Here is a 10247-nt window from a genome sequence, read left to right as displayed (position 1 = left end):
CCGTCTGTGAAGCAGGCTCCCTTCTGTAAGTCGCCGCCGGACTGACTACTGTGAAGGAACTTCCCGGAGCCCCGAGGACAGTCAGCGAAGCACAGATGACGGATTCGTCCGTTTAATTAGTTCACGCTCCCGCGTCCTCCGTGGGAACACGGACGCCGGCCGGAGCTGCAACTGTGTGGCCGACACATGAAAGGCCGAGAAGGTCGTTTAATTAAAGGGCCCCGAGGGCGAGCGGCTGGGCGTGTGTCGGTCGCGGTGGGGGACAGTGGCGGGCGCCGGCCTCCCCGGCCCCGGACCAGGACGGTGCTACGGAGAAGCGCATTCGGGAGGACTCGCCTGTCCTCTGTCCCCTCTGATCTCCAAATGCACGGGTTATTTCCCACACGCCGACCTATTCTGTGACACACCAGGCGGGTCTAGATGGCTCACAGGACTCGGGAACACAGCCGGCTTCCGAGAACGCTGGCTTATCATGAAAGGACACAACTCAGGAACGGCCAGGCGGAGCTGACGCACGGGGGCAGGCCTGGGACCAGCTTGCGGAGGTCCCCGCCCCCCAGCACCTCCAGGGGCCACCGACCGGAAGCTCTCCGATCCTGTCCCTCCTGGGGTCTCCAGAGGCTTCGTGACACAGGCACGAGTGACTAAATCATTGGCCTTGGTGATCAATTCCCTGCCCTGGGGGACAGGGGTTGGGGCGGAAAGTGCCAACCCTCAGATCACGTGGTGGGTTCCCCTGACAACCAACCCTCAGCCTTAGGTCGGCTAAGAACTTCCCCTAAACCAGCTCGTTAGCATAAACTCAGGGGTGGTGGAAAGGGGTTTGTGACAAGTAAGAAAAGACACTCCCTTCCCCCTCAAGCTATTTCAGGAGCTGAGGACAAAAACTAAATATTATAACCAAAGCTGCCCCTTGTTGCTCTAATCAAGTAGAAACGATAAGAGTTTGGGGCGCTCTGTGCCAAAAATGGGGATGAATAAAGGGGGTGACGATGTCGTCCTCGTCGTCATCCATAGCTGCTCTGTCACCCTGGGTCCCAGAGATAAAGAGTAAAGTGAGCCCACAGCCGACTCACAGCCGGTGTGCAACACGGGTCACGACTTGGCTTTGCAGACCGTGGCGATGTGGGGACCATCTGCCGGACAGCCACACCTAGCGCCTCCTAATGGGATGGACGAGCTCACAGAAGAGCGGGTGACCAGGGTGAGCGTCATTCCGGCACAGCCAGTACCGGCTCGCGTATTTGTGGAGCTCTTCGGCATGGATGCACGCGCACACTCTGTCTGCACACGGACGTGTGCGCGTGTCAGCCTCGGGCACACACGTGCTGAGACAGGCAGAGCTATGGATGCAGACGGAGGGGGCACGTGGCGGCCGTGCAGGCAGCTCTGCAGGGAGACAGAGGGGCCTGGCTCAGTCAGTGCCACCCGGTCCCATCCACACGCCCCGCACCTCCTGGCCCTCAACAAATCGGTCTTGCGCCAGCACAGGAGCCCGAGGCCCCTGGGCCCTGAGCTCCCCCACGTGCACGAGCGTGAGCTTCCTCCAGGGAACGGAACATGCCCACGTTTCTTCTGGTGTGTGGCCTGCCGCCCTCGGAAACTCACTTGTGTTTGATGAATATTTATGAGTATTTATGAAAACTGCCACTGTAATTAAAATATAAAAGCCTTAAGCTAAATTAATTGGGCTGAAGGAAAAAAAACAACCACCCGCAAGCCACTTGCATGCTGGCAGATAACAAACGAGGGGCAGAGGTTGCCCGTGTTCAGAGCCACAGAAAATAACTCAAGAGTTAAAGATTTAGGGAAGAGACGCACGGGAAGAGCATTTCCAAACCCACAGACTTTGCAGATGAATTTCCCATCGCGGCTCGCTGGCCTCGGTCCCCGGGGGCACAGCCCTGGGATTTCAATGAACACCCTCGCGGGCCCTCACTGGGCAGGCTGCTCTGTCACCAAATGCCACGTGGCCACACCCCATGGGCACGGCGGGTACCACCCCTACTCCCATCACTGCGCTGAAACCTGCAGGGTGCGTGGGGAGCTCACCCCCCGGACCCCACCGTACTAAACGCTTCCGGCCTCGGCACAGACCCCGGCACTCACCACCAGCCTGCCCTCCCGACGTGGTGTTGCCGGGGAGATAAGGGACAGTAGGTTCTCGTGAAGCACAAAAACGTGACTTGGGGGACGCTGCTCCCCTCCGGGCTCTCGCGACGGCCATGTGGATTTTCGTCAGTGTTCCTCCCGGAGTCCTCGACCAAATCTCCCTCCATAAGTAGCACCGAGCCTGGCCGATGAGGAGGGGACACCGGCCACAAAGAGCTCCCTGGATTTGCCATCACGGAGCACAGCTCTGGGGAGGACAGAGTGAGCGGGCGTCCCCTCTACTTCCTGTCCAGATGTACACATCGAGATGGGGGTTGGGCTGTCAGCGCCTTGCTGACCTGGAAAAGCATATTCGCAGCGACCCCAGGGTGACCAGCCCCGCCCCTGCTTTGCGACGTGCCCACCTCCTTCCTGCAGCATCTCGGTGCGGCGCGTGGGGGCACCTGGGCCGGGGGACTTGCGTCAAGGGCACCCTGCGTTTGCCCATGTGGGGGGCGTCCTATCGCCATTGGAAAGGTCTCATCTCTCATTTCACTGAAGAAGAGCCTCATAATTTGCGGCTCAATTATTTCTCTTTATTGAGTTTGAGGCCTCATGTTCATGGAAAATTCACCCTTTTGTTGCAACATTTGAGGATAATTAGGAGGCACTAAATCGAATGAATGAATCATCACAATATTTTTAATTAAATATTACCAGGAGGACACACTTGAGACGATTCTCATTATTTAGAGACACAAACGGGCAGAGATTTCAATTATGTCTAACAATGCCTCCCATTTTCAACATTAAAAAGTGCCATGGAGATAAAATTGGAATTCACCTATTGATGCGGTTTTGGAAACAATTCATCCACTTTTCATTCACTTTATTATAATCCGTAGAAATGTATTATTGGCAGTCAATTAAAAATATTAAAAGACTAAAGCTTAAAGGTAAGAAAACCTAACCATGGTGGATAAATCTAATTATTCCAATCATCAGAGGGGAAAAAGGCGCTGCACAAGGTAAATGAAAATACACAAATGCCCCAAATCGGGAACGTTCACAGCATCCTTAATCATAGCCCAAAAGTGGGAATTCGAATGTCCATCCACCAATGAGGAAACAAAACGTCACAGGTCCAGACAATAGAATATCGTTTGTCACTCCAAAGGGCCAAAGTACCGCACAGCCTACCACATAGGTGGACCTTGCGAACATCGAGCTCGGTGGAAGATGCCGGTCACAGAAGACCACACGCCGTACGGATCCGTCTGCGTAAAATGTCCAGAGCCGGCAGATCCATAGAGGGTGTGAGTAGGTGGCTGTTTATCGGGGGTGGGAGGGCTTCGGGGGTGATCGCTGGTGGATGCGAGGTTCTCTTTTGGGGTGAGGAAATGTCCTAAAATTAGACCACAGTCTTGGTGGCACGACTCTGTAAATATGCCAAGAACACGGAACTGCGTCCTTCAGTTTGGTGAATTGTACGGTACGTGCATTATAGCTCAGTAAAGCGTCTACAAATGACGGAATTACAGTCCCCGCAAACACCGTATACGACTTTAGAAACGTTCATTTACTTTATTTTTTAGTAAAAATGAAATCCAATCCTATCTGTTTATATTCAAAATTAAATGGAGCCTACTTACTCGTCTGTTTGGCACTCTACGCGTGGTGCGTGTTTCTCCCTCTTGAATGCCCTCGATGAAAACGCTGTCGGAGAGAAGATAGTGTCAGTGGCATCTCTGTGGCCCCACAGACAGGACGGTACCATTTCCCGGCCTTTCCTTTTTCATGACTTCGAGGTCGGCCTTGCGATGGGCATGCTATTCATAGAGCGAAAAGGAAGGAGACAGATCTCTACGGACGCCGATGCCTGAGCAAAAGTGCCCGCCCCGCTAAGCCGCTTGAAACCACCCGGTTAGCAACTCACTGAGGCTTAAGAGCAACTTGATTCTGAACTTTACGACAAAACGAAAATAATTCGTTAGTAATACTAATAGCCTACGCTTGTACAGCACTTAACATAAACCACAGGCGATTGTAGAAATACTCGTTTAATTCTGACAATTACTCTTATTAGCTTGATTCTATTATTATGCCTAGTTAAGTGGGGATAGTTTTGGATTTAGTTTTTGAAAATTAAACATATTAAATGTAATTGCCCTATTAACGTGATGAAAAAATTTTAAATGCCATTTATTGTTTTTAACACTGCTTGTTAATGCAGTTACATTGGAGATTAGCGGATGTTTTTCAATTTAATTTTCTTTTAGGACGTGTCTGATAAATGATAGGTTTTAGCACATAGATGTTGATTTTTTTTTTTTTTTTACTATTTAAAACCAAATGGCCTATCTGCTTATTCAATCCAATAAGAACCTGAGTTTGCATCTCCAAATTTTCCACTGACTACACTTTTCTCTGAAGACCGCCTATCTACCCTGCCTAATAGTCAGCCTAATAAAAACATTTGCAAAATTCTTTCCCATCTACTGATCTATATCTATCTATCTATCTATCTATCTATCTATCTATCTATCTATCTATCTATCTATCTATGTAGTGAGTTAAGCATGTTTGGGTGTCAATCACTGTGAGAGTTTTTGAATAAAAGCTAAATTAATTGGCTACTCTATTTTCTACATGCGTTTTTTTTTTCTGAAATAAATGAACAACTGGCTTATGATGTTTTCAAAAAGCAAACACCACTTTGTTAGTGTCTCAACATAAGATGGGCCAGCTGTCCCCTCGCACGACATGACGAGCTGGCTGGGTGGTCCACGGGCCTTTCCTCGGGTCAAGGTGGTCACTGGGAGACACGCCTGACACACATCTGCCTGGCGACTGGGTATCTTTGGAAGACGCATCTTTGGTTGGCTGTAATTCCAGCCCCACTTTCCCTGATATGTGTCAATAAGACACATAATTTCAAGCTGCCTTTGGAAGACGCATCTTTGGTTGGCTGTAATTCCAACCCCGCTTTCCCTGATGTCAATAAGACACATAATTTCAAGCTGATGTATCTCTGTTTATAGGAACTGAACACCTACTCGATGTATTGTGTTGGAAACTTTATAGTATCTCATTAAATCGCCAAGACACTGCCGATAGGTTGCAATCATTCCCACGTTGAGGTCGGGGGCATGATGATGGAGAATGTTTGAAGTTCGTCTTGGAAGCTCCAGAGCTAGGACTAGAACCAAGTCTACCTGAAGATGAAGCCCTTACTCTCTCTCCATGTCACGGCCACCACCTCGTTCCCACAGAGGCTGCGTGTCTCAGCTGTGCAGTCATCTGTCACAGATGCTTGGGTTGTCTCCACATCTTGGCTATTGGCATAGACACGCAATGGAATATCATTCAGCCTTAAAAACATCATCCTACCACCGTGACGACGCGGATGGACCGGAGGACACTTTGCTACGTGAAATGAGCGTTCTTTCCCGACCAAATGCCATCGCCAAAATAAGGCTTTATTCTGCAAGTTATTTGAAAGACATTGAGTAAAGGAAGTGACCTGAGACTCGACAAATGTAGATTCCAGATTCATATTCTGTCCGAGCCCACCGCTGGTCTTTGCCATGACAAAAAGTTATTTTCTTAGGTCGTTCCTATTTCTAGCTTTCTGGAGATGGGATTTTTTTCCTATAAGCTGTCATAAGTTCTTTTGGACAGTAGAGCTTTATTTTCAGGGAACAGCCAGTGGGAGATTTTTTTTTTTCTAAATCAAGATAGAACTAATAAGTTCTACAAAGTTGGGGTGCCCCACCAGGGGTGCAGAGGAAAGGTTCTCTAGCATTTGCTTATCATCTTGCTGCAACCAGAAAGCCACGTGTGGAGACGACTTGTGTGGAGGCACAGCCCCGAGGGATTCCTGGGCATAGCCCTGTTTTTGCAGAATTATTCGTGTCCCCGGTAATAAAATCAGAGAGCCCTACGCACATTTGATTTTGAAGTGAAGACTAAGGTGGACGTCACATCTATAAACCGGAACCACGTGACCCTGGATTTTCTGTTGGGTTGTTCTGTTTCTCCCGATTTGGTCTATTGCGTGCTCAGCACCCTGGCTCCATCTCGGAGCTTTAAGAAATACTGATGGCAGGACCCGCCCCGGAGACACTGAAGTGACACCCGATATTGAAAAAATGACGCAACTAACAAAAAACTCAGGGAACTCGAACACACCGCCAGGAACGAGAATCAGACTGTAGAAATGTCTGCCATTTTTTGTTTGGATTTGTTTAGATTAGGATGTGTAGCAGGACAGCCTCGTGTCCCCAACAGGCTGGTGAGGGCGATGAAGCAAGCTGACAATGACGCAGGTCTCTCAGAAGGAAGTAAAACGTCAAGGTGTACTGTGCAGGGGTCACCTGTTACACGCGTCAGCCTGCACCCCACGTGTGTTAGTTGTGCCATTTCTTGTGTCTCAGGGCTGGGACCCTGCGGTTCATGTCCTTGGGGATACAGAGTGGTTCTAAGACACTTCCGCCGCATGAGAATATGAGTTATGGCCCTCGGTTAAGTCAAACTGTGGAAAACATAAGACAGATGAGATGCTTTGCGGAAAAGTGCGTTTTGTAACGTGTAATGTTTCTGCCTCAGCATTCTGGCCTCGTACTTGGCCGTGACATCCAGAAGCTTAGAATGCCATCAGGGTCTTTGAGCAAAAGTGACATGTCGTAGATTTAAAAATATCCACTTAATGATGCTGATGGTTTGACAAGTCTGTGAATGGCTGTAAGCTGTGCATTTGGCTTTGTGGGAGCCGGGGGCCAGCTCATAAGAATTTACCTTTCTTGCCCACTGATGGTTTACCTGGAGAGGCCAACGATCCAATGTTATCTGGAAATGGACAATTTCTCAGGATACAAGGTTTTTTAGTCCTCGTACCATGCCAATCATAGTCAAATCAGGACTGCTGGTCACCCTAACGCTGCAAATCGCTGACTGCAATGGCTAACCCCCAGATGCACTTGGCTTACCCCACATCGGTGGTGTTCACGGCACACTGACCCTGCAAGTTAGAACCTCAGGGGGAGGAGGCTTGCCCCAAGCATTCCAGAGTGGTCCAACCAATGCACAAAGCACCTCTCTCCACTCCCCACGGTGATGCGGTGAACCCGTAGTTAATCCTTTAAGATCCTACTCAGACCAAAAGAGCCTGTTCTGTGTTTTATAACTGACCAAGAAGGGCTGCTTGTGTTCAGAAATGGCGTCGAGAGGCCAGTCTAAGGCAAGATGTGGTTAACGCATCGCAGGTACCTCCTCTACTACTTTGATAGGACAGATAAAGAGATGCCTTAGTGAGACACATTATCCTGTGGGCTCCCGTCTGGTGCCTGAGAGTCTGCGTAGAAAACAAACTTCATTAAATATCCATCAGACAAACCTACTAGCCAACTAGGCCATGGTGACCAACACTACGCCATTGTATATCCATGGCCAGTATCATATCCATGTTGAATCCGCCATTTTGACAGGCTTAGTGGTGCAGAAGAAAAAACTCAAGGGATAATTTTCATAGGGCTTTATAGCCGGGGCTGGGTGATTCTGAGGTGGGTCTTACAAGGCAGGAGAGCGGTCTGGATTCGTTTTGGATCGGTGGGAGTGGACGGGCAAAGGTCTTGAAGACAGTCTTGATAAGAACACTGTAAATCGTGGCATGCAGGCTATGTTAGTTTGCTCACAGTTTCACTTTTCTGAATCAGGTACGCCCTTGAACAGGAAGACAAATCGTCTGTGGTTGCTCTGGGTATTAATTAGTGTAGGAACAAGAAAACGTGGCCAGCCTTACTTAACACAGGGACAGGGCTGCGGCCTTTTTCCTGAAGTTTCTTAACATTGGGGTCACCCGTTGATTTGGGGAGGGTGGTAAAATCTCTGCTTTTCTCTGGAGGATTCTCTCTCCCCGAGATATTGTATCAAATATTGATTGTAGGGTGTGAGTGCGTCAATCTTCTTAGAGTTTAATTCATAAGCAGGACACAACATTTTTCAAAGGTTGTAGTTGATTTTTCAGCTGTATCGTCTTGAGGAAACCATTTATTCATCCCTGCAACCTATTTCCTCGAAATTATCTTGTGCATGGTGCTTTTTGCGAGTGTCTCAGATTTCCTTTCAAGTACTCTTGTATCCTTCCAAAAATTTCTTGTTGTAGTTAAGCGAGCCAGATACGCATTTGTTAGGTTTAAGCTCAAGAGACTACTGGGCACGAATGAATAATTATTTATGAAAACACTGTCTGCACAGCCGTATCTGATCCCGGTAAGTCGAGGTGTTGATCCCAGTCCGTGGATGCACTAGAAGGCTGTACTTGAGACTCATTTACCTAAACCATGGAGCATGCTCTCTCCCCCAGAGGTAGGACACAGGTAGGACTCACTTTATTCAACAACGACCTGGGTGCCCGCCCCGTGCCAGGCGCTGTGCTAGGTGCTGGGGACGCCACGTTACACAGAGCCCCCGCCTTCACGGCACGTCTGCGGAGATCCAGGAAGGAAACATCGTGTACGTCAAGGAGCAGGAAGTCGTTTAAAGGCAAATAAAGCTTGCGTGTGACAAAGAGGGCTCGTGAGCGTGGAGGAGCCCCACTGGTCCACCCGGGTGGCGTCAGGGAAGACCTCACTGAAAAGTGGCACCTGAACAAAGACGCGAAGGTTGTCGGGGGGACGAGGCTCTCGGGCTCGAGGCGGTGAGGGGCAAGGGTGTGAATGGAGGGTTTGGGGTCCAGCCGGGCCGGTATGACCGATGCCCAGGGAACACAGGGAGGCTGGTAAGGGTTGAGCTCGGAGATTACAGCCAGCTCCTCCGGCCTTGCAGGTCACTGAAGAGAGACAGCCATTTTTTTTTTTCTTTTTGCAGTAAAATTGCAGCCACCGAAGGATTTTAAGTAGATGAGTAACGTGGTTGACTTCTGTTTGAAAAACCTTCATCTGGTTGATATGTCAGCAAAGGGCTGAAGCAGGGACAAGGACTGAAAAAAACAGGAGCGAGATATAAGACTCTGCCCTACGCCACACGCGACGACGTGGTGGCGAGGACCGCGGATGGTACGCCGAGGGGTTTGGCCGTCGCTTCGATTCTGAGCACACTTTTGAAGAAAGATCCAGGAGCGTGTGCCCGTGGGTGGGATACAAAATGGGAGATGAAGAGAGGTCAGGGATGAACCTACAGTTTAGGAGAAGAAACCTAGAGCGTAGCTTTGGACATTAAGTGTGAGACGTCCGCTAGCACCCAAGACGGGGTGTCCAATAAACAACCGGATGTAGAATTTAGAATGAATAGTAAAGATATTAGTTGGAAATAAAGTTATCCATCATCAACCAACATGGGTTATTTGAAGCCTTAAGATGGGAAGGGGTCAGCTAGGGGACGAGTATAAATAGAGGTGAGGGCCAAAGATGGACATACGGCTGTCCAGGATGTAAAGAAATGGGGGTCCAGAAGAACCAGCGTGGAGGACTGAGACGTGGGCGGCGCTTTAGCTCGGGAACCGGAAGTGACCGATGTCCAAGAAATGAACCGATGCAGGTTTTACAAGGAGAAGGAGCCATTGCCTGGGTTCAGGGCTATTGAAAGGTCAAGGAAGAGGCTACTATGGCCCCTTTGGCCATGTGGCTACCCAAGCAGCCATCGTGCCCACGAGCATACATAGAAAAACTATATTCATGAGAAAATTAATGGGGGCCATATCCCTGGCTCCCCGACAAATAGCCAGGCCACGATGCACGTAACGAGCTCTCCAGAATTTCAGTGTCGTCAGCATGAAATGTTGCCTAAGACAGTTATTTATCTTCAGAGACAGCTTTGCGAAAACAAGGAGCTGAACACAGTCTCGACTCTCCAGGAAGCACTCGGGCAAGGCTGACGACTTTAATTAGGAAACATTGGTGTTTGTGTCTCGTTCCTTCTAACAGTCCTTGGTTTACCAAATCCATTTCAGCCACGTGTGTGAGGTTGATATATTAGGTCATATCACTTGTTTCATCAAAGTGCCAACATACTGTGCGTGTTTCCAAGAAAATGAAGAAAAATGGCAGGCTCCGGGAGGCAAGCCAGGCCCTCGGCACCCAGCTCCGCCCCGGAAAACACTCGGACTCCCAGAGGCTACCATCTGTAAGCAAAACGATGACCAACCCATTTTCAAATGT

The sequence above is a fragment of the Pteropus alecto genome, unplaced genomic scaffold, assembly GCF_000325575.1.
Source record: "Pteropus alecto unplaced genomic scaffold, ASM32557v1 scaffold213, whole genome shotgun sequence".
NCBI lineage: Eukaryota > Metazoa > Chordata > Mammalia > Chiroptera > Pteropodidae > Pteropus > Pteropus alecto.
This window is presented reverse-complemented; position numbering follows the sequence as displayed.